The sequence below is a fragment of the Python bivittatus genome, unplaced genomic scaffold (assembly GCF_059951505.1).
Source record: "Python bivittatus isolate LINGU-HERP-01145 unplaced genomic scaffold, Pbiv_v1 ctg000020_np1212, whole genome shotgun sequence".
NCBI lineage: Eukaryota > Metazoa > Chordata > Lepidosauria > Squamata > Pythonidae > Python > Python bivittatus.
The window spans coordinates 122,378,512-122,403,681 of NW_028277030.1; the positions used below are offsets into that span (position 1 = coordinate 122,378,512).

At 38.7% G+C, this 25,170-nt stretch overlaps 1 long non-coding RNA gene across 2 annotated transcripts in view; it reads right to left on the reverse strand.

The window, feature by feature from the left end:
* Positions 1 to 24,670, reverse strand: part of LOC148217172 (uncharacterized) — a 33,297-nt gene extending 8,627 nt beyond the window's left edge. The window contains exons 1-4 of one of the 2 annotated variants that reach the window (XR_015798042.1): positions 24,586 to 24,670; positions 21,298 to 21,392; positions 11,099 to 11,212; positions 6,277 to 6,440 (exon numbers count right to left, since the gene is read on the reverse strand). This is a non-coding gene — a long non-coding RNA (uncharacterized LOC148217172). Of the gene's footprint in view, positions 1 to 6,276; positions 6,441 to 11,098; positions 11,213 to 21,297; positions 21,393 to 24,585 lie in introns of those variants that run through there. The other variant, XR_015798041.1, reaches the window with a different exon arrangement.
* Positions 24,671 to 25,170: the final 500 nt, after the last annotated feature.

Here is a 25,170-nt window from a genome sequence, read left to right on the forward strand (position 1 = left end):
TTTATTTTGGATGCATTTGCTACCTGATGGACCATAGCAAAAATAAGAGACACAGCTGAATATATAGAGAGAACAACAGATTAGATTGTACATGACTGGATTTATTATTCCATTTATTTAAAAATATTTATTAGCTGGGCTATAGTTTACTCCCTTGCTATGATGTATTGTGATGACATGTCTTGCATTCATCTTAGATTTTTATTCACCCTCAGGGATTTGCAGGCATAAATATTACCAGCCTTACCAAAGTAGAGAACACCTTTCCCTGCTCTTTACTAGAGGATGTTAAACAGGACTTCCTAAAAGTAAAAGAGCAGGTTCCATAGAAAGCAAAAGAGCACATCAGTTTGGTCATCCATTTACTTGGATTGACTTTAGTGTAACGGATAGGTTATATTGATGTGTAAAACCATACAAAATGTATAAAAGTCACCCACCCATCTCAGTTTTATCTGGTGGTAAACATTTGCAAGCTAACTACCCTCCTAATTTTTTCATAATATGGCATCACTTAGTATTCTGCAAGAAGACTAAAATAGCAGACCAGCTGCTTCCTGGGCACTTGCTGCAGAAGGCCATAGGAATTGCTACCAGTACTGCCCATTGCTTGTAAGCCCTCCAAGGCGGAGAGGAAATGGGTGCTTGTCAGACTTACTGCAAACCACAGCCAGGATTGGTTATTAAAGATTAAAGCTGAGCCTCCTGTACCTGTGGGCCGCAAGGCAGCTGCCATCACTGCCCTTGCTGTATTTATGCCACTGGTTCTATTTTCAAGAGAAGGGAAAAGGGCACACCTCTAGCAGATAAAGAAGGGTCTGGTGGATCCAGAGGTGTCTGTGTCCATGAAATTTCTGGGTCAAGTCTGTCAGCAAAAGTCATCTCAAGGGTAAGAGACCTGACTTGATTTTTGTTGCTGCTGCTGTTGTTGGTAGTGGATCCTGAAGCAGTGGACTAGTTTTTTCTTCAAGATCAGATAAGGATAAAAGTGAACCAAAGAAATCAAGTGGAAATCACCCTTCTTTGAGAACACATAGATCAGTGCTGTCCAAACTTGGCCACTTTAAGATGAGTGGACTTCAAGTCCCAGAATTCCCCAGCCAGCATGGCTGGCTGGGGAATTCTGGGAATTGAAGTCCACTCATCTTAAAGTGGCCAAGTTTGGACAACACTGACATAGATATTTGTGCTCAGAAAGAGCAGCCGATCAAGCTAATCCCTTGTAAGCAATATTCTAAGGCTTTCCAGAAGATTATTTGGAAACTACTGGCACTCAGCAACAAGAAAATGCTTGTTCAGTGAGAATTTGCATGAGCTTCAGGTAAAAATTCAAGTCAGTGAATTCAGTAACTCATTCTCTTTCCTCCAATACTGTGTGAAGAGTGTTAAAAGAGTGGAAATATTCTCATTCTGGGGAAGGACATACCCATCAGTGTCATTTTCTATTTAAAAAAATATTGAGTTCTGTCTATACCATTTATTAAGATACGTTTTATTAATTGTTACCTCACCCCCCCCCCTCAAATTATTCCCATCAATAACCAAATGTGGAAAGTATACTTATCCCCATGGAAAAAGCCTACCATGTAACTAAGTAGAGTGGAGAGAGGTTGCAACCTTGCTGGAAAATGGTAGCAGGGAAATCATACCAAAGAACCTTAAACTGCAGGGTGCACAACTAATTAGATTGCCCAGCCTCTGGAAAAATCAAAGTAAGATTCACCTGTCATGATCCAATTTGCTCTATGGTTTTACCAAGGAGCTTTGAAGAGTTACTTCCATTGCCTTGACTCTGTTCAACTTGCTCAACTTCTGAACCAATGTATCTGAACAACCTGGATTCAATTCAGGCACAGCTAACAGATCATCAAAATGGGGATTCCAATTTAGGCTAACAGCAATTTCACTGGGAAGGACAAAGGTCAAGCAGTTTGGCTTTTTTTCACATTTCAAACATTTTAGTCTTCAATTCCTTCACCTGTTTCTAACTACATTTGTGATAGTTGTACTTATTTAAAAAAAAGCATGGATGAAATTTTCACCCAACCATGTTCCACAGTTTGAACAGAAAGCATGACTAACAGAAAGGACAATGACTAACCAAATATAGCCTATAATAGTCTTTAGTTTTTACAATTTTTTCCTTTAAAAAAAACAGATAAATTGTTTTAAAATTATAGGAACATAATTGAACTGAAACGCTAAATTCCAGCTAATCTTTTACAGAAGGATGTCAAAACAAAGAGAGTTTCATTTTTCTAGAGCAAGGTTCATATGTTAAGCCACCGCCCCCCCCTTTTTTTTTAGAAGAAAGGATGGATTTTCACAAGCGGCCATAATTATGAATGACTGGAATAAGAACTTTCAGAAGCTACAATATCATTTTGAAGAATGTTAATGGGCTATAAAATCTTCCAGAAGAGAACTAGTCATTAAACACTGATAAAAATTAAACTTAATTGACTTGCACCAAAATGTATTTTTCATCATCAGACATTCTTAGATATTAAAGTCTGAATGCATCTAAAACTTCACAAGTATTAGGAAGCTATTTTCAGTTCCATTTACTAAAGTTTAAGCCACAGATCTGACTTAGTCAAACTTCAGCTTCTTCTATGCATACTGGCTTTTTTGCAATCTTATAGACTCCAGGTGTGTTCTGTAGATTACAGTTAGAATCATATGGCAACATCAGTTATGTCATGTTCAGTATCCGTAAAGCAAGTTAAATAAAAGAAGCTGAAGCTTTGTTGTGAGTCCCTGCAGTTTTCTTGGCAAGATTTCAGAAGTGGTTTGCCATTGCCTGCTTCCTAGAGCTGAGAGACAGTGACTTGCCCAAGGTCACCCAGCTGGCTTCATGCCTTTGGCAGGACTAGAATTCACAATCTCCTGGTTTCTACCTTTGTGCCTTAACCACTACACCAAACTGGCTCTTTAATTATCAGGACCATTCTATCAAACACATGTTGAACACCATTGTCCATCCATTGCTAACCAGCTTCAAGCGTCCACGGTTGCATCTCCATTCTATCTGGACCAAGTTTCAGTTGACTGGTTTTCATCCAGCCCATCATATATATATATATATATATATAATCAAATCTATATACACTTTATTAAATCTATCATATTAAAAATATTTTTTCTCAACAACCAAATATTATTTAATGGTGGGACACATAACAGGAAAAAAAAAAAGAGGGCAGATACTGAAAACTAAAAAAAAAAAACCCAGGGTAATAATATCTCAAATGCCAATAAAAAATATTTTATTGTAGGAAGCAGAATGCATTTCAGAAATCAGGACATTCAATATTTACCATTGACTTGATCCTTAGAGATTATATTTTTCCTACTCTACCCCTTGTTTTTCCAAAACATTTACCAAGGATATTTCCTCTTTGACAATTAAAAAAAAAATACATTCATCCCCTTTCCCCAATCTTATTATTTTGTCCAGTTATACATAGCAAGTCCACAAAAGAATATTTTTATAGACTAAGAAAACTCATTAATGTTAGAACAGCCGCTCTTTCTCCAAGTACATTTGCTGATGTCATATAATCAAAAGTTTTAGCTAGCGAACACAGCTAAAGACCAATATATTCTTTAAAACTCTTTCCTTTTGTAGTTTGATCCTTTCTTCTCATGTATTGAAAACATTTTTAAGAGCAGCACTGTTAATAATCAGAAACATTTGTATTTATAGAGACCTCTTAGAGATGTTGCAGGTCTATTGTGTCTTATATAAGAACATAAAACAAATTAAAAATAACTAAAGGTGAGCCAACAATATAATTTTAAACATGAGTTTAAATCAGTGAAGTCTCCTTGAAAAGTGCAGGCCTTTCATTCTCTTAAATGGTTCCTCTTTTGATAACTCCAGGGCATTTTATATAGAGAGTTTTCTTAGCTTTTCCTACTGGTTTGATTTCAGTATTAAAGAAAAATAAATAGTTTAAAATGTGTTTCTTCTGTTTTAAGTTCCAAAAAATATATAGTATGTTTAATGTTGACCTTTATCTTACATATTAATGTTTTTAAAACTGATAACATTGTAGTTGTTTATGTTTTTTGGTTTGTTGTGCCCTTGACAAAGGAACACATACCAGGGCTTAAAAGAGAATGAGTGAGCAAACACAATAGTTTAGACATTAGATTAAAACCAGGGAGACCCAGGTTCAAGTCCACACTCCCATGGAGGCTCTCTGAGGGACCTGGAGCCAGTTTGTCTCACTCTGACTCTTAGCCCCACCTTGCTGTTGTGGGGGAAAATGGAAAGACAGATTGCTATGTAAACTACCATGACTTCTCGAAGGAAAGGTGGGATATAAGTCTGGTGAATGAATGATGAAGATGCAGTTATTCAACTATCCTGGTCCTGAGCTGACCACATCCATTTCAGAAAAAGGCAAGCATAATTACTGGGCAGATTCCAGGAAAGAAGGATCACACAAACCTGATACAAAATGTAACAGTATAACCATACAGTGTCACTGAGCATCTGCCAATGGCCGTGCATCAAAAGACGTCCCATGTTATCTTCAGAGCTTCTTGGCCCTATTCCTTTATTTCCTTGCTACTGAAGGTGTCTATTCACCTTCACTTTTTAAGAGTGCAATCAGTGACAAGAGCAAAACATGTCAACAGAAAATGAAGTCAGAGTTACAGATCAGGCTGATTCCTTTTTTTATCTGAGTAGGATTTTCAAGAGAAAAGGCATTGCTATCTAATCTGAGAGCAACTGAAGAGCATTCCAGCTGACTAGAGGAGATGGGAGCTGAAACAACTCTTACCCCAAGAGCAGAGGTGCACATTGATCTCCAGAGACCAAGTCTCCAAATCTAATTCAGAGGGAAAAGGAAGAAATGAGTTGAATAATGTGAAATTATTCAAATTAGGACAAGCAGAAAATGAGAAGAGGTATCACTAAATAGAAATATAACTCATTTAGACTCAGTCAGATGTTGGAATCAACCATTATAGTTCTGTTCTTACTATTATGTACTCGTTGTTTCCCTTGATCCTGGATTTCCAGACTGATCTTCAGCTAGAACTGTTTGTGAGAACCTCTGCCTATTTACACACTACTCACATGTATCTGCAGGCAGCAAAGGGGGCAAATAGTGCCATGCGTGTCATTTATTTATTTATTTATTTATTTATTTATTTATTTATTAAATTTCTCACCCGCCCATCTCCCCCCGATGCCATGGTGCAAATGATACAACAAACATATTTGCATCAGAAATAGACAGGTACCATGCTGCATCCTTTGTATGATGACGGTCCTGAAGCACATCCGGTTGTTTTGTTGTTTATGTTTTATTTTATTTAATATCTCAATTTATATGGCTGCCAATCTCAAGTTCATGACTCTGCATGGCTAACAATAATTAAAGCAGCATAAAAGACATAAACAATAAATGAGCAGCAACACACACACAATCCACACCTGAGGTAAAAACAACCTCACTAATAGAAACCAACACAACCATTGCCCAGGTGTCATCAAGGCTTGTTAATGCCCCTGTGACTACTGTATGCCAGTTCTACTTCTGACTGACTGCACATTTCAGCAAAGACACCCAGTCTTTGGTAGAACCACCCATGAAAGGAAATCAGTCCACTTTCTGGATGATGGAGTCTGCCAAGGGTATTTTGCCCTACCAACTCTCAAAGCCTGGAGCTGATGATTAATGTAGTCATGAAAATGCACTTCATTGATTATAATGTGAAATCTATTTTCTGGCACAAAACAAGATGTAATTTTCTTATCTAAAAAGTCCTAATCAGTTTGGGGCCAGGATATATAAAGCATTACTTCTCAAGCTTGAGCCATCTACAGTTTAAAACTGCTATGAAAGCTCTTTTCATGTCTTTCCACAAGAAAGGCTAGGTCAACAGGGGCCCAGAGCAGGGCTTTCTCTGTTGGGGGAGTCAAATGGAGGCACGTTTTGTCTAAATGGATTAGACTGGCAACATTTTGTTTAGTTTTAGGTGCATTCATAAAACTCTTCATTCTGCATGACTTTTATTTTAAATGTATTCTCTGTGCTTTTTCCCCCAATCCTCTATTTTGCATTTAAATTTTAAAAAAAATTTTTTTAAGTTTGTAGTGGTCACTTTGGGGGGCATTTTTAGGCCAGAAAGACTCAGAAATAGTTCTATAAAGAAAACAATGGGATATTAAAAACCAAATATCAACATTTCCTTATTTTTCTAAAAGGGATTCTTGACCTTCAGTTTTGCTTTGTACTTTAAAGGGTACTGGTTTATTGGTTCAGCAATTGCTGTATCCGGCCAATGCCTTTCCCTTTAGCAGTAGTTTGCACAGGTTGTATATTCAAATCAATACACAGCAAAGTTACTATGTCAAATGGATTTAGATGTCATAATAACTTTTTAACAGCCTCATTTCAGTGTGGAATCCTGATGGCCTGGAAAAAAAAAATAAAAGAGCACATAAACAAATATTTGTCATACACCTTTCCCAAGAGGAAAAAGAGCAATAAGGGGTATTATAACAATACCATTTAAGAAGCAGAAAGATCTGGCAATTAAAGGGGAAATGCATATAACATGGCTTGGCCAGAAAATCAAACACTGCAGTCTCCCTTTTTTATTGATTGTTCCATCTGTAATTGTACTAACAAGAGATGGGGGTTGGGTTGTGAAAACAAATAGATTACTCCTTAGCCAAGTTACAGCTGCCTTTACTTCTGGAAGTACTTAAAATGTTTTCTATAAACTGCCATGGCTTACCCAAGACCATAACTAGGAATAAATCTAGTGAAAATCATATTTAGCTTTGAGCCTCAACAGGTAAGTTTGAATTAAAGCTGAAATAATAGTAATTGATGAGTCAGTGCACTAGCAAACTGACATTTAGGAAGGAAGTATTATGACTGCTTCATCACCAGTACTGATCTTCAGTTACTCACTGTTGTCCACAAATATTTCTGCAGCATTGCTAAGCAGTAAATTGCTCTTTCAAAGGAGGTAATATGACTACCAGATACTGCTGACCCAACATATGGGGCTCTTCTGAAGGGCAGCACTAAAGTGCTGTTATACAGTGCAGAAGCCAGCTTAAAATAAACCAGCTTTAAAATGTGCTGTCTATACAGTACTTCCAGCCTCCATTCTGTCTTGGAAATGAAGTAGAATAGAGGTTCTGCCACACAAGAAGCGGAAGGAGGAGAGATCAGGGTAGAGACCATCTCCTTTTATGCCAGTGAGTGCCAGCATGGGTCTTCTTCTATCAGTTCTGCATCCCATGGAATGACCACTCCATGGGATCAAAAAACTGGCATCAAATGAGCTATTTTCCTCCTTTCGCCCCTCCTTTTGCCATTGCAAGAGAGGCAGGGGCAGAGAAGATAACTAATTCCCTCTGCTCTCTCCCTTTCTCCCACTACCCATGGCAAGATTCCCCAGGTTTCACAGAATCATAGAATCATAGGTTTGGAAGGGACCTTGGAGGTCTTCTAGTCCAACCCCCTGCTCAAGGCAGGAGTCCTCATACCATCTCAGACAAATGGTTGTCCAATCTTTTCTTGAAAACCTCTAGTGATGGAGCACCTACAACTCCGGGAAACAAGCTGTTCCACTGCTTAATAGTTCTCACTGTCAAACCTAAGTGTAAGGAAGAGCTGTAAAGCTGTCTACCAGTCTTTTGTTTAAAAAAAAAAAAACCCATCCCAAAATAGCCTAGCTAACAGGTTGGTGGGATGGAGGAGGGCTGTGAAGTGAAGCCCCCAGCCATCCTCCAGCCCACTGACCACTCTTACAGAAGACTTGTAAACAGTTTTATCAGAAGTCCCATCAATTTCATCCCAACTCCCAAAAATTCCAGATCAGTTACAAGAGAATGCTGGCAGCAAATAGCTACAGTACCTAAAAGTATCCCATGGAGAACACAAAATGGCGTTAGAGTAGGCAAAATGGCACTACCTTACTGCATTTATGTGGAATACTCCCCTTTATGACAACAGAGACAAGCAGATGAAAGCAACCAGCACATTACCAGCTCATATGAACTGAAATTCTTCAGCAGTACATTAGTTTCTCACCTGTGCCCAAAACCAGTGTTTTCAGATATATAAGGAGCCCTCATAAGGCCCAAGATATGCTTTACAATGTGAAGTATGATCAGACTTTATGTGAGAAAGTTCCTCCTGAAGGGGCTGACAGCCCTGAAGCCCAAGACAAAATGGCCATCGAGAGCAGCTACCAATCACCAGAGGGAGAGGGTCATGGCTGTCAATTGAACATATTGCACTGCATACAGTGAAATGAAGTTCTACAGACAGACTGCACATCCTTGCTTGTGCTGTCAGAAGTCAGAAAATACTGCTCTTGACATGGAATCCAAAGGACAGGTGGAGGCTGCCATTGCAGTGGGCCAGGGAGCTAGTTGAATTTGTGTTGTGCATTCATGACCTCAACAAACAGTTAATGGGGCCTCTTAGCTCCAGGGAAGGAAGGAAGGAAGGAAGGAAGGAAGGAAGGAAGGAAGGAAGGAAGGAAGGAAGGAAGGAAGGAAGGAAGGGAGGGAGGGAGGGAGGGAGGGAGGAAGGAAGGAAGGAAGGAAGGAAGGAAGGAAGGAAGGAAGGAAGGAAGGAAGGAAGGAAGGAAGGAAGGAAGGAAGGAAGGGGAGCCCATAGTCACAAACAGAAAAGGGGAATGATAGTCCATTCCTCCAAATTTCACCCTTGGTATACCTCCTCATTTTAAAAAAAAATCTTCCTTCCTTCCTTCCTTCCTTCCTTCCTTCCTTCCTTCCTTCCATCCATCCATCCAACATACTTATACATATCATTCTCATTCCAGGTCTATAAAATAGGTTCTTGTTAAGGAAGTATCTGAACCTATTCATCTCAATATAATTTATCATGTTTAGTAGCTTCCCATTACTGCTATAGCTCACAAGCTTAGTTGCATTTTAAGTAATTAAAAAAAAAGGATGACACAATCACAAACAGAAGCTGTCCTTAATCATTAAAATAGCAGCTGTAACAAAATTGCGGAAGTAAGCACAATTAAGCTCAGATCTATGCAAAAAGACATCTGCAAAAACATTGAGACCAGTCACCTGAAATCAAACATTTAGCAGGTTTCTTTTGCATGTGCGAACAAATCTAAGAGCACCAGTTTGGTGTAGTGGTTAAAGATGCTGAACTGGAAACCAAGAGATTTTTAGGTCTAGTCCTGCCTTAGGCATGAAGCCAGCTGGGTGACTTTGGGCCAGTCACTCTCCCTCAGCCCTAAGAAGAAGGAAACTGCATGGACTTGTCCATTCAGTCACCAGAAGTCAAGATTGACTGGAATCTGCAAACACACCCCTCCCCCAAACAGAATCAAGAAGTTCTCTGCAGGCAAGAGAAGACTCTACAAAAAAACCCCAATTTCACTCCATATTGGAGAAATTGAAGTAAGGATGAAATAAATAGCTGGAGTCAGCAAAATGGAGCCAATCCAGCTGGAACAGCCAATGTTTTGAGGAGTAGCAACCTGTTACGAGGCATATATAAAGTACAGTTAGTGCTTGGTTAACAACGGTAATTGGAACCAGACTTTCCATCACTAAGCAATGCGATTGTAAAGTGTGATGTCACCACATCACTTAGTGATGGCAATCCCAGCAATCCACATTGCTGTCATTAACTGAATCCCACCAGGTCATTAGGTGACGACCCTCCCAGCCCCAAGCCTCAATAAGGTAAGGGACTGCCTCCTCTTCAACTGCCCCCACCTGCCTATCTCCCCCCCGCCATCTCTGCCCTTTTGACCACCCTGCACTCCACTTCCTCTGCCAGCCCTGGCCTCCACTGGCCCTCCTGCCCTGCCTCTTTGAGCTTTGCTCGCCCTGCTGCCTGGGTTTTGCTTGCCTGCCACCTGGGGCCCTGCTCACCTGCTGCCCTGGGTTCCACTGGCCCTGCTGCCCTCCTTTAAACCCTTCCAAAGCCTCACAAGAAAGCCACATGCAGTTTGGACAAGGCCATACATGGCCTTGAGAAGAAGGCCTGGCACAGCCAGCAGCTGCCTCGTGAAGGGCCAGGCTCAGTGCACCTTGTCAGCAGCAGGAGGAAGAAGAAGATGGTGAAAGTCAGCTGGGAGTGGCAGGGTCGGCAGGGCAAGCGAAGCCCAGGGCGGCAGGGCCAGTGGAGCCCAGGGCAGCAGGGCCACCAGAGGTGGCTGAATGCAGGGCAGCCAAAAAGACAGAGATGTGGGGGGAGATAGATAGGTGGAGGGAGTTGAAGCACCCCTGTGTTCATAAGTGGGGGCAGGCTGCCAAGCACCCAAATTTTGATCACATGACCACAGGGGCACTGCAACACCCTTAAGTTCAGGGACCAAGTGTAACTATCATTCATTCAGCACTGCCATAACTTTAAACGGCCACTGAACGAATGATTGTTAAATGCGGACTACCTGTATAGTATCAGTCTGATATTCCCAATCTTGTGAAGAGAAGATGTCTCCCTTAATTTGGCAATTGATTAATGAGATGAAATACAAATCCCATTATCCTCAGCCAGCATGGCAAATGAAGTGCAACAGGTTACATATAAGAAGATCACAAACTAGAGTATGTTGTGATGTTGGTGTGCACCAGCACTATTTTCTGAGGGACTCTGTGATTTTATTTACTTCTATCTTGCCTTGAGATGACTTGCAACCTTATAAAAATGCAGCATAGGTATCAAAACATAAATCCATACATTAAAAAGAAACAAGCAAAGCCAACTGTACACCTATAAATCCATCGTGGCTACCCTAGCTTTTGTCAGTTTGGTCTTTGAACTATATTTGGTCTTAATTTCCTTTCAAAGAATTCAAAGGGATAGAGAAACGTACTGCATCTTTTTAGCAAAATAATCCTACAGCATTAAGTGTGGAAAAAAATAGCAATTCCGACTTACATCAGAAATGTTCTAATTATTCTCAAGGTGGGACTTCTCAGGTTAAGACTGACCAGGTTAATCAGTGTGTGGGTCGCATATGAGGAAAAAAAGTTAATTGAAATATTCAGGATGGTTTTAAAGGGTTTTAAAGACTAAAAACTTTGCTTTAATTTAGTTAAAAGCCTCACCTCAAGATGTTCTGATGCTGAATATGCTCCTGGTCTCCATACACATGCACAGGGAAGGTCTGTTGTGTTTTGCTGCATCTCAGAAAAAGTTTCCTCCCCACCCATGAGGTGTAACTGCATGGAGAAAGAAAGATGGGGGAATGAGAAAAAGGAATAGAGAAAAAGCATGAGAGAGAAAGAGAGGTGAACGTCTGTACTGTCCTCCTAAAATAACGCCTCAGCAGGTCACAGCATCTGTCTAGGCTCAGAAGCTAAGCAGAGTCAGGCAAAATTAGTACCTGGGAAATCTTCAGGGAATACCAGAGCTGTAGGCTAGACTAGGAAGTCAAAAGAAAATCCTGGAAGATGGCAATGGCAACCAACTGTCATACTGTGCCCAAAAGCACTACATTCATGAAGACATCAGAGATTAAATATGGTCTTATGTGTATGTTGAGTCGCTTCTCAGCCTTGTATGCAGAATTCCCTCCTCCTCCTCCTCATTTTAATGTATTATGCATTGCTTTACCTTGTGGCGCATGGAAAGACAGTGGTATAATGTAAAAGACAATTATTATTAATGAATGGAAGTAATTAACAAAAGGGAAAATAATTAATTTTAGAATACAATCTGAGTAGGGATTGGGACATTAATTTGAGATGACCCCTTGATTCCCCTTTAAGCTACTGCAGAATTAATTATCTTTCAAGTGTTTCATATTCAGTTTATGCAAAATTTCCTATTTCTTACTGGGTGGAGTAGAAGGACTGGAAAAATATAATAGCTAGTCTTTCTGTGTGTGCACATGGACAGTTTTTCCACATTGATTCATAGCCATTGTAAATTAATTATCGTTGAAAAGGTACTACTTATTTGGGATGATCTAAGATTAGAGGGAAAATAAATTGAATTATGTGCTTTATTTAGTTTGGTCTGAAGGAAAATTGTCTGGATTTTTCTTCTGTGGCATTTAACTAAATTCTAGAAATTACTTTTACATTTCAATATAGAATAGATTTTCATGTGCATATTTTATTCAGATTTATGTGCTCTTCAGGTCTGTGCCCAAAACATGTTTCATGTTGAGCAAAGCTTGCTCAGCCAAACTAGCTTCACATTCCCTATCCATAGAATGAGCACAGTCATCTGAAGAATCCCCCGCACCTATGGCTGCTGACAGCTATAGCCTTCACAAGTTCCAGATGCATATGAACTTGAGGGCCCCATCACATGGAATCTCTCTGGGTTACATTTAGAGGCTTCTTTACAATGCATAGACTTTCAGGGAGCAAGGTACACCTGCACAGATTATAAAATATCAATCCATACTCAGTAGTGGCTTGAACAAGACTACAGAAGGTGAGGCAACAAGCTGGAGCAGAATCAGAGCACAGCTGATTCAGTACCATGGCCAGGACTGCTGATACCAGCCTAAGAGTTTGGGGTGGATTTCAGGACCATGGAGAGCACCCCGCATGCCAGCACTGCTATAAAGATGTTTTGAACCGATCCATTGAAATATTTTTGGAAATTCCACCCAACTCAAGTTCGATAGTATTTTTGCATCTACTGGGTTTTTTCCTGAGAATTGGAGTATTGTATTGGAGAAGTAAGGAGTTGGTCAGAGAATGCTCCTCAGCATCTCCATGCTCAGTAAGGGAGTCTAGAGACCGCTCCTCAAAATCAGGGGGTGTTGGACAGGATGCAAAATCCAAGATGGAGGACCCCAATTCAGAAGAATCCAGCATTGGTTCTGAAGTTGTTTTCATTGTTTTGTTTTGTTTTGTTTTTCATTTTGTTTGGGTTTGGTTGTAAAACCAAAACCAAACAAAATGAAACAAAAACAATGCAACCCCTCCGATTGAATAATCACAATTTTAGAAATATATAAACTATCAACCATTCTTCCAAATCTTTACAGCCACATTGATTGAGGATGATAGACGTCATACAACTGAATTGTATACATCATACACCATGGGTATTTGGTTAGAGAATGCATCAGGGAATGCAATCATTGTTGAATAAATAAGCGAATAGACTCATTTTTAAAAAAACAAAGAACAAAAATAGTCTCGTTGTCCTTCACAAGTGGGACTAGCATTATATGTGAGCCCTAAATAGTGGATGGAAAAATGTGCCCCACATGGTTTCTGAGTTGGATATAACTGGAGTTACTTATCTTATTATGCCCTTGTTACATCAACTACACTGGATCCCCACCTGTTTCTAGCACCGTTTCAGCTAAGAGCCAGTTTGGTATAGTGGTTATGATGCTGGCCTAGAAACTGGGAGACTGTGAGCTCCAGGCCTTCTTTAGGCATGAAAGCCACCTGGGGGACTTTGGGCCAGTCACACTCTCTCAGCCCAACCCACCTCACCTCACAAGGTTGTTGTTGTAGGGAAAATAGGAGGTAGGAGTATTAGGTATGTTCACTGTCTTATATATATATAAAAAGGCAGGATAAAATAATAATAATAATAATAATAACAACAACAACAACAACAACAACAACCACCATTTGCCTGCAAGCAAGACCACAAAACAAAGTAATAGAAAACGAAGAAGCTAAAGTGCTCTGGAACTTTAGAATTCAAACAGACAAGCACCTGCCACACAACACCCCAGATGTAACAATTGTTGATAAAAAAGACAAAAAAGTCTGGACAATGGACATTACAATACCTGGAAACAGCAGAATAGAAGAGAAAAAACTGGAGAAAATTACAAAATACAAATACCTGCAGATAGAAATAGAACGATTATGGCAAAAGAAAGCAAATAGTAACAGACACCTTGGGTGTAATCCTATTACATCTGGAGCACCACTTGAACACCACTGGCATTGACAAAATCACCATCAGTCAATTGCAAAAGGCAGCTTTACTTGGAATAGCTTACATCCTACGATGATACTTGTAACACCATAAACAACATCTGCCTATCCCAGGTCCTTGGGAAGGACTCAATTGTTGTTGTTCAGTCGTTAAGTCGTATCTGACTCTTTGTGACCCCATGAACCATATGGCGCCAGGCCTTCCTGTCCTTCACTGCCTCCCTGAGTTTGCTCAGTTTCATGCTCATTGCTTCATCCTTTGCCATCCTCTTCTCCTTTTGCCTTCAATCTTTCCCAGCATCAGGGTCTTTTCCAAGGAGTCCACTCTTCACATTAGGTGACCAAAGTATCTGAGCTTGAGCTTCATTATCGATCCTTCCAATGAGCAATCAGGGTTGATTTCCTTTAAGATTGACTGGTTTGACCTCCTAGCAGTCCAGGGGACTCTCAAGAGTCTTTTCCAGCACCACAGTTCAAAGGCGTCAATTCTTTGGCGCTCAGCCTTCTTTATGGTCCAGCTCTCACAGCCATACATTACTACTGGAAAAACCATAGCTTTGACTATGCAGATCTTTGTCAGCAAGGTGACGTCTCTGCTTTTTAATATGCTATCTAGGTTTGCCATAGCTTTCCTCCCACGGAGCAAGCGTCTTTTAATTTCATGGCTGCAGTCTCCATCTGCGGTGATCTTGGAGCCCAAATAAATGAAGTCTGTCACTGCTTCCATTTCTACCCCTTCTATTTGCCATTGATGGGTCTAGATGCCATGATCTTAGTTTTTTTAATGTTGAGTTTCAAGCCAGCTTTTGTACCCTCCTCTTTCACCCTCATCAAGAAGCTCTTTAGTTCTTCTTCACTTTCTGCCATTAGGGTGGTATCATCTGCATATCTGAGGTTGTTGATGTTTCTCCCTGCAATCTTAATTCTGGCTTGTGATTCTTCCAGCCTGGCATTTCTCATGATGTACTCTGCATATAGGTTAAATAAGCAGGGTGACAGTATACAGCCTTGTTGTACACCTTTCCCTATTTTGAACCAATCGGTTGTTCCGTGACCGGTTCTAACTGTTGCTTCTTGGCCCGCATGCAGATTTCTCAGGAGACAGGTAAGATGGTCTGGTACCCCCATCTCTTTAAGAATTTGCCACAGTTTGTTGTGATCCACACAATCAAAGGCTTTTGCATAGTCAATGAAGCAGAAGTAGATGTTTTTCTGGAACTCTCGTGTTTTCTCCATGATCCAGCGAATGTTGGCAATTTGATCTCTAGTTCCTCTGCCTCTTCAAAACCCAGCTTGTACATCCGGTAGTTCTCAGTTCACGTACTGCTGAAGCCGAGCTTGTAGGATTTTCAGCATAACCTTGCTAGCATGTGAAATGAGTGCAATTGTGCAATAGTTTGAGCATTCTTTGGCATTGCCCTTCTTTGGAATTGGAACGTAAATTGATCTTTTCCAATCCTGTGGCCACTGTTGTGTTTTCCAAACTTGCTGGCATATTGAGTGCAGCACTTTAACAGCATCATCTTTTAGTATTTTAAATAACTCAGCTGGAATACTGTCATCTCCACTAGCTTTGTTGTTAGTAATGCTTCCTAAGGGCCACTTGACTTCACTCTCTAGGATGTCTGGCTCAAGGTCAGTGACCACACCAGCATGGACATCAGGTACATTAAGATCTTTCTTGTATAGTTCTTCTATGTATTCTTGCCACCTCTTCTTAATCTCTTCTGCTTCTGTTAGGTCCCTGCCTTTTTTGTCCTTTATCATGCCCATCTTTGCACTAAACGTTCCTTTCATATCTCCAATTTTCTTGAAGAGATCTCTAGTCTTCCCCATTCTATTGTTTTCCTTGATTTCTTTGCATTGTTCATTTAAGAAGGCCTTCTTATCTCTCCTTGCTATTCTCTGAAAATCTGCATTCAGTTGCTTATATCTTTCCCTTTCACCCTTGCTTTCTGCATTCCTTCTTTCCACAGCTATTTGTAATGCCTCATCAGACAGCCATTTTGCTTTCTTGCATTTCTTTTTCTTTGGGATGGCTTTAGTTGCTGCCTCCTGTACAATGTTACGGACCTCCATCCATAGTTCTTCAGGCACTCTGTCTACCAAATCTAACCCCTAAATCTATTCATCACCTTCACTGTGTACTCACAAGGAATATGATCTAAGTCATACCTGAGTGGTCTAGTGGTTTTCCCTACGTTCTTCAATTTAAGCCTAATTTTGCAGTAAGAAGCTCATGATCTGAGCCACAGTCAGCTCCTGGTCTTGTTTTTGCTGTCTGTATAGAGCTTCTCCATCTTTGGCTGGAAAGTATATAATCAATCTGATTTCGGTATTGACCATCTGGTGATGTCCATGTGTAGAGTTGTCTCTTGTGTTGTTGGAAAAGAGTGTTTGGTATGACTAGCTTGTTCTCTTGACAGAACTCTATTAGCCTTTGCCCTGCTTCATTTTGTACTCCAAGGCCAAACTTGCCTGTTATTCCAATTACTCCTTGACTTCCTACTTTAGCATTCCAATCTCCTATGATGAAAAGGACATCATTTTTTGGTGCTAGTTCTAGAAGGTGTTGTAGGTCTTCATAGAACTGGTCAGCTTCAGCTTCTTTGGCATCAGTGGTTGGGGCATAGACTTGGATTACTGTGATGTTGAATGGTTTGCCTTGGATCCGCACTGAGATCATTCTGTCATTTTTGAGGTTGTACCCCATTACTGCCTTTCCCACTCTCTTATTGACTATGAGTGCTACTCCATTTCTTCTAAGGGTTTCTTGCCCACAGTAGTAGATATAATGGTCACCTGAATTAAATTCACCCATTCCCGTCCATTTCAATTCGCTGATTCCCAAGATGTCGATGTTCAATCTTGTCATCTCATGTTTGACCACATCCAGCTTGCCTTGGTTCATAGATCTTACCTATACAATATTGTCCTTTACAGCATCGGACCTTCTTTTCGCTTCCAGGTACATCCACAGCTGAACATCCTTTTGGCTTTGGCCCAGCCGCTTCACTCTTTCTGGAGCTACTTGGAAATGCCCTCCGCTCTTCCCCAGTAGCATGTTGGACACCTTCCGAGCTGAGGGGCTCATCTTCCGGCGTCATATCTTTTAGCCTTTTAACATTATCCATGGGGTTTTCTTGGCAAGGATACTGGAGTGGGTTGCCATTTCCTTCTCCAGTGGACCACATTTTGTCAGAACTCTCTGTCATGACCTGTCCGTCTTGGGTGGCCCTGCACGGTATAGCTCATGGCTTCACTGAGTTACACAAGCCCCTTTGCCACAACAAGGCAGTGATCCATGAAGGGGAAGAACTCAATAGATGGATAAAAATGCCAAATCCAGTCTAAACATCTGGCTGACTGTGCAACCAACAAAGATATACTGGCTTTAAAACTCATTAAGCTTTGGGACAACTGGTGAATCACAGGCCACTGGTGTACTCCTGGTTCCATTTTTGTCACAACAGGAGTCTGCCAAGTTCACATTGCTGGATTATGGTGGTACACTTTTTCTACTTTCTGTTGATAAAATAAGCAATAAAGTACTTCAATTGAACTTTCTGTAAAACCCTTACCCCACACAATATGATAAAAGCCGGCTTAACATTTCAATTATATCATCTCCAATGGTATCACCAGGTTTTCATAAAACCTCTGAAGCACTTTGCGCAGGAGTGCTCAACTTTTCCTTGGCTGAGATGCTGCTTAGCTCTTGAGTGTCATGTCAAGGGGCACTCTCTAAAAAACAGAAGATGTGGCCAATCCATATCTAAACTTCATTAAAATTAAATATATTTAATAGAACTACTCTCAGTCATGTATTTAAGCATTTTTCTCCTGTCACCTTACCAAATTACAACCTTTTGGAGGTTATTCTTGAAATTTTTGTGGGATGCATGCTGTCCTGGGGCCTCAGGCAATATATCTCTGATTTACAGCTGAAACAGTTTTTAAAAAATTACACCCTTCAGCCACTGAAATATTATCCATTCTAGTTTAGGATCAGTACATTTAAAGGACATCTTATATTCATTTGCATCTACCTGTACATTCTGTTCTTCAGTGGAAATATTTATTTTGCTTCTTTTATTTGTTCCTGCCATTAGAATTTAGGCGGGCACCTGCAGAGAAAGCATTTTTTCCTCCCCCCCGCCTTTTTTTATTATATTGGTATAAATCTTGATACATTGTATTGTTTCAATACAGTGGTGTTTATATGATATGATTAGAGATTATTAACATTCTATTATTTAGATAGCTTAGAATACTAAAAATAGCGAAAGGAGGAAAAAAATTGTATCAATATTAATTACCACTTAGGATGTCAATGTTACAAGCATAAAATTATTTGGCTTTTTCATCCAAAGAACCACTGCAACTCACATCAAAGTATTGGTTATATGATAATGGGTTTGATCTTAAGCTAATTACTTATTAAAATCTCCATTGTATTGTCTGTCTGTCTGTCTGTCTCTCTCTCTCTATATATATATAGATAAATAAAAGTGGGGGGAAAAGATAGATGAAGCCAAGAAAGCATCTTTTTCCTATGGATACCCCATTTGTACAAAACTTTCCCAGAGAACCATCCTTTTGTTCTCCCAAGAAATATTAATGTTGATTATGCCTTCACACTGTTTTTATTATTCGGTGGCTTTTACCTTATTTTATGTATACTTATCTTTTGCTTGTCATATTGTTTATAGAAATTTCCATGGCAATATGATTGAAAAGCACCATGCCAATGCTTATTATAAATAATATATTGATCCATACACTTCACTGCCAGTTGGATGGGGTAGTTCTGTGTCTCTTCCATATTGCAGAGGGGATGGCAATGCTACAAAGTTCAACAATATTGCAAATTAATTCATCTTAGAACAGAACAAATTTTGAAAGTCTTTTTTCCATTTCAACCTGAGATATTTTAATTAAAATTCTCTAAACCATACATTTCTTCAAAATACACTGGACTGAATTGGCATTGCGTATGTTAACAGCTGCAAGGATGTGATACATTTTTATTGGAAAAAATCTCTGATCCCCTCTATGGAAGAATGGTTAACCAAACTGTGGGAATCTGCTTCAATGTCTAGAATACCTTCATTTTAAAAAAGTAAATCTGATGTACAAATCAATCTTATTTGGAAGCCATTTCTGGACTACAATCCTATGCATGAAATTCTATGATATCCCAATGTGGGTTATTGAATTTTTATTTTTATTCTGCATATAGTTTACACATTGTTTATTATTTATAGCTTTGCTTCTTCCTCTTATTGATTTCACTAGTGTTAATGAAATATTTTTACAGTTCAGTAGAGATGTTTTGACTAGAGATTGGGTATGTAATATCTTATAGTACTCTACGTGTTTAATGTATTAGAAAATATTAGCCGTATGATATTTTATGTTGGTAATCTGAGACTTTTTTTTTTACTATATTTCTATATTCTTTTAAATGTGTATTTGCATCAGCATTGTTTCTTTTCTCTTTTTCTCTGAAAATAATAGCAACAGTAACATAAATACATGGAAAAACATAATGCAGAATGCATCCTGAAACTTGCAGAATGATTTCTTTTCAAAAGCATCTTGATATTTGATCAGCACATACCGAATTTGTTGATGCAGAAAAATCAGCTGGTCTCTTCTTACATTCAGTATTAGCAGCTGACATTTTTATACCATTTTATGCAGTCTTCATGAGGATTATTTTAATTCATATATTAGCAAGACAGGAAAGCATTTTCTCACAAAGACTTAAATTTGATTTAAGTATTATTATTAAGAACTTGTTAATAAATAATAATATGTTATCTGTTCTGTCCCATGAGAATCAAGGCATTATATATGCTGAAGAGGTTCATGAGCAAAAACATCTGCTTTTGTTTTCTCATTTGTGTGGAAAGGCTATTCTTTATAATACCCAGCACTGTGGTTTGAAATCACTATACTTCAGAGAACAAAATACAGAAGATGGGCACTTATTTTTTAAAACTATGAATCTTACATAATATTAATAGCTGCATTTATCTATCTCAATCTCTCAATCATCTATCCATCTATCTTAGATGTGAATCAACTAAGTCAGTTGTTTGATCCCTCCAGACACATATACCCATATGAAGTTTTGCTTCTCTTGCCGGCTTTGAAGACCCAAAGCTTCCAGATTAGATCCAGATTTCACATGAGCAGAATTTAGGGATATTTTCATTAGAGCGAGGAGGAAATTAAATGTTCACAGATTCTTCCTTCCCCTTGCAGTTCTGGAGGGTCTTTGTTTTCTTGCTTGTTTTTTTAAACATTATATACTACTAACTAACTATTGAGATTAGAGGAATCTCATCCAGAATTGGTTGGTTTCCAATTAACCCCTCCTGTTCTGGAACAGTTTTAATCAGCAGAACAGTAACATGGCAGTTAGAGGGAAGTCTCTCTGAAAACATTCTCAGGAGAAAAATATTCTCAGAAATTGTCTTCTGAAAAATATTGGCCCTAATAAATACTGAAAGAAGCTATAGTACTAGTTTAAACAGATTTTTAAAAGACATGATTTGCGAGTGAAAATTATAGCAGGGACATTTTGCTGACTATCATCCAGGCTGAAATTCTGCAACAGTACAGGAGGAGCCTCCAAAAACTAAAATCCTCAAGAAAATATCTAGAAAATTACTTACTGAGAAATGTCATTCTAATGCTACATCAGAATGAAAGCAGCATGTCACTGGGAGCAAGCAGAATACCTTTAATGTCTCAAGCTGGCTGCTCTCAAATTCATTCTTGGCCTACTTCATTATATATTTAATATTTAATGTGTCAAAAATATAGGCTACCTCTGTTTTTCTCATCTCGATTATGTTTTGCAGGTTTTAAATATTCATTTTTCCACCTTCTTTAACATTGCTATATAGCTCTTTTTTCAGTGTTTTCTTTCGTTGTTAAAAATATATTATATTAAACTAATCAAGAAAAGAAAACACAACAGCATTAAAGAAACGATACAAGATACTTTGTTGGATGTCTTTTTCCTGACCCTTCCCTCCCATCATTTAAGAAAATTGGTTTTGGTTTATTTACACACCATGTGTTTTCTTTTTCAGTCTCAGAGATAGATGGCAAAAATGTACTATGATTTCCTTTACATGTATCCTTAATTAAAAATAAATGATTGTTAAAATTTAAAAATGAAACAGGTATTATTCCCGCTAGTGATGTATAATTTCCCTTTTATGAGATATAATTTGTCAGTTTTGAAGGTTTCTCGGAGCTGCTACCAAGGATGTCAGAAATGCACACAGTTCTGAGGATTCGGGCTGTGCATATTTGTTCCAAGACACAAACAATGCTTCAGTCCAGAGGACAGAATTCCCCACCTGATGGGTTGGGCTTCAATGTATGTGCTGGTTGCAAACTTATGGGAGATGAAGACCAACATATTTGAAGGGCATTCAGTTGGAGAAGGCTTAACCTAGAAAAAAACGATAGAAACATTAAGACAATTGGATTTTAATTCCAAATTCACTCTCCATCCATATTTTGCTGAATTTTAGCCTCTCTGAAGAACAGTACTGGTATCCCATTCTAAAATTCATGTGGATGAAAGAAACAACATAGTCCAATAGTACATATAAATCCTTGGGAAAGGAATTGTTGTATCTGTGCTTTGTTAAATACCCTGAATGTAGAGACAGACGCAATTATTATATGGAGCAGTTTTAATCTTATCACTACATGGTTATGTGACGTTTATCCTCATTCATTCAAAAGATGATTGATGTAACCTCTTATTCTTGTGTTTCTTTGCTTAGATGAAACTTTTTAATTTCCATTAGCATTTGGTACTGACTTTTAGTACCAATAGCACAAGTTCTATTATCTGCAGTAATATAGCTTTAACCTAATTATTTCATAGCATCAAATAAATAAATACATCATCTCACTTAGAACCATTTTAGTAATACCATAAGGCTAGTCAGTATTATTAAGCTATTATTTATATTTCCTGTTGTAAATCAGTAGGGAATAGGGATGAAAGGAAGAAAACATTTCATTTATCCAATCTATCATAAGATTTATTTCATGGTAGGGTTTTTTTGTTTGTTTTGCATTTTAATGCTACTCTATCATGTTAGTATAATTTATACCAAGTAGCATACTGTCCCTTTGGTGATAACCATTCCACAATTTATTTTAATATGGTGGTGTTGGTCAGGATGATACATTTCAATATTGCCAACTAAATTATTTTATTAAAAAATGAAAACATGGGATGTACATTTTATGAGTAAATAAAGTAACAATAAATAAATGGTCATCCATACATTTAAAAACATGTCATTGATGTGTTTCATTTTTAGGAGAATTAAAATTCTCTGTAGCAGTTGTTACCTTTACTATATTGATTACAAATGTGTGGGTTTTCCTATTTCCACACACTATTATTCCTTCATAGTTTTGTGCTTTGAATAGTACTAGGATGTCGTAGTAGGGAGCAGGGAAGAGGATTACATACAACCCAGATCCTACCAAGTTTTCTACAAGTAGACTATCCAAGAGATTCTGAGAAACATACAATAATTACAAAGACCAGATTGGGTGAAGTCAGGTCATACTTTCTTGTGTTCTGGGAACTTTATTTCTTGATCATAGAACTACCAACATCAAATGCTATCAATATTCTTGGCAAAGTTCAATATACCTCTTTAAGAAGGGAGGAAGGACATGTTAAGGTTTTCCAGAAGGTAACAAAAACCACATCCTATCAAGCATCATTTTGAGAAAGCTTATTTTATTTTTATAACTATGTATTTATTTGCTTTTAAAAATTGTATGCCACCTCTCAAAACCAGATTGTGAGACAGTGAGCCTTGCATCTCAGCTGACACAGATGTCAAGGACTAGTTTAAAATATTTGTATATGTAGCATGACAGATTTTTTGATGACATTAATAATGACTTCAACAATGAGCTGTTACATAGCAATCTGGCTAAGTACATTTTGGCAGGTGGCCAGATACCCTTCACTACTAGCTACTCCACAAAATAATTCTAGTTCCCTTTCTTTCCCCAGGATTATGGCATGGCAATCTTTAGGAATGATTCAAAATGAGAAATCTGTCAGAGTTTTTTTAAAGCTTTAAAGAAAATTGATTTAGTGCTCTCAAATCCTACAAAAGGTGACATCTTTCAGGTGGCAGTAACAAACACGTTACTTCGCTTCATTGATCTTACAGTTGCTAACAGTGACTCAAGGAGAAAACCAATTGACTCTGGGTAATGATGAGCCTCTTTGGATGAAGTAGTTCCAGTGTAGTAACCTGCATAGATGTTCCTATACTCAGTAAAAGAGCACATACTTTGCATGTAAAAGGTCCCATACCAAGTACTGTATCTTTAGAAGCTAAGCCTTAGTTGTAGGGTTTGCCCTTTCAGCAGCCCCACCCAACAGGCCCAGTAGTGAGAATGCTGGGAGTTGTAGTTCAGCAACTTATTAACTGTGGATGTTCAGATGTCTCCATATACTTCCATTGTAAAATAGAATTTAGAACCTTGGGGCCATAAACCCAGTTTCTGTCTGGCTTCCCTCTTCCTGAGCATTTCACATGAAATTTGATATTCTTCTCAGAGTGCATATGAGGAAAGTAGCCATGCTTTCCATCTCTTTTTCCATGTAATGCAGACCAGAAGGGGAAAAACTGAAGCCAAGAAGAGAGAAAACTACCTTTTACAGATCATTGCTCCATTTGTCTCAGGATTGTCCACAGACAAAAGCAGTGGCTTTCCAGCATTTCAGAGCTCTTTCCCAGATCCACTGGAGATATCAGAATTGGGTTCAAAACATTTTGCATGGAAACCTGGAGGTGTATCATGAGCTATGTCTCTTTCCCCTACTTGTTAAACCATCCCATTCAATGTCATTCCCCTTCTTAATTATAATGGCTCTTTCCAAGATTCCAGATCTCTTATTTTTGCAATCACTGATCTTGAAGCCCAGCTACAAAACTGTGACACAATGATGAACAGCCTTAGATTCACTTTCCACTTTTTATTATCAATTGTCTAGTCCTGATGGTGTTTTATAACAGACAAGCAGCAGGAGTGATCTTTCAGTGCACATTGTAGGTGGGTTGGTGAATTCTGCCTTTATTTTCTGGTGGATACTGCCTGTCAACTTTAACACTTCTAATTTGTCTATAGCAGAATTTAGGGTACTAGTAGCTAGGTATGAATATTTTTAAGAACTCTTAATTGAAGATAATTCTCATTCAGGAAGCATACTTTGCCATACTTTCTATTTCTTAATTATATAGCATCCTCCTCGTGACTGATGTAAGGAGGGGATGTAAAAGCAGCTGGAAGACATTTGGTAAATTAAGTATGAAATTTTTATCCTAACTTTCATATATCATTGTATGATTAAGTCAAGAGATTCTAGTGATTGTTTGATCCATTCAGTGATGAACAAACTTCAACAAAATTTCTAAACAGGCACCTTAGAAAGCTTCCATATGACCTATTTAATATGTGAGCAGGATGTTTCATATACTCACATGAGGCAGAAGCCATCCCAGAGCTAACCCAATGTCTCCCTTCCTTCACATATTCCATATTAAAGAAAACACCCTTTCAATCCGAAATGATATTGGCATCACAAACCTTACCAACACTGCTGCATTCCAGGATGGCTCTTCAATTTCTTGTCATGCTACCACTCTTGGTCCTGTGTGCAACTTCTGCTTTTAATGCATGTCTGAAATCAGTGCAGAAATAGCAACTGCAATCATTCTCTCTCCCCACTCCCCCTGATTAGAGGGTTCGCATCCTGTTTGTGAACTGCCAAATCTTGGTCTTTATATATGCATTTTTTAAAACAGCTTCTGTGTGCAGGCTGAACCATCATGCTACCACAGCCAAAGCCACTCAGAAAGGCTTTTGAATGCAGGTTTACTTTTCTATCACTGTGGAGTTGCTAACTGAACTGTCCACACCTCTGCATTGAACCTCTGTCCACACCAGAGCATTGAACCTCTGTGTTTGCAACCACCAGCCAAATACATTAAGACAAACGCTTAGATTACTGGGGGCCCTCACAAGTTGTAATTATTATGATAATTATTTGATGGAAAACAGAGAAACATTTGATTTATGCAACAGGGGACATGACCTACAGATGCACAAAAGACACTCAGGTATTGACTAGCTTGAGGTAGCAAGGACAAACACTGGTTGATATTCTCAGCAAACTT